Consider the following 803-nt stretch of genomic DNA (forward strand, 5'->3'; position numbering starts at 1 on the left):
TAAGAGAGTCATCTTCGTGAGATGGCTATGTCTGTTTAGGACGTTGAGAGTTTGTTGTGATCAGCAACAAACTTAATGGTAAAAAATACCGTTTCGAGTCTTCGCGAATAATATTTTTTAAGAAGATGTTAGTGCGTATGACTGTTTGGTCTTCCATGAAGGTGTTTTTATCGAGGAAGGAAATTTCGTCGAAGAACTAATCTTCAGGCGTCTGCGACGTCTCGCGATGCTGAAGATTTGTTATTCTTTCGTATGCCACGTTTCGTGCTTGAAATGTTCGCGGGCTTGAAGATATTTCGCGATGTTGCAAGGGTTTAGTCTTAGCCATGCGTTTGAAAAACATTCTATTTTGACTACGAATGTTCGCAGCCAATATTTTTGTTCATGTTTGGATGCTAATAGTTTTATTTGCGATCGAGGAATTATGACTGAGGTGTCGTGTAAATTTGTCCATGGGAACAAGCGTTTTCCTTCATAGTGCTTTGTGAAGTGTTGGCCTTCCGAGATGTATTTCGTGCATTTTTTAGGATGTTTCGTATAGCTCTAGAAGCTTTGTTACAAATTTTTCCTTACATGCCGCGTATTATGGTTAGAACGTTGAGGCCTTAAAGTGAATTGTGGAGCGTATTGAACTTGGTCAATTTTCGAAAAGTTTAGATTTTCCGTTAACCGTTTGGTTGTTAGGACTTAGTTTCGTTACGAAGAATTTATCATATGATTTCCGACTGTGGGCTATACGATAATTTATCATATCACATAACCGATTTTACGAAGGTCGTAAATCAGTGATATGTATACATATG

Source organism: Brassica oleracea, chromosome C5 (assembly GCF_000695525.1).
Source record: "Brassica oleracea var. oleracea cultivar TO1000 chromosome C5, BOL, whole genome shotgun sequence".
Lineage (NCBI taxonomy): Eukaryota > Viridiplantae > Streptophyta > Magnoliopsida > Brassicales > Brassicaceae > Brassica > Brassica oleracea.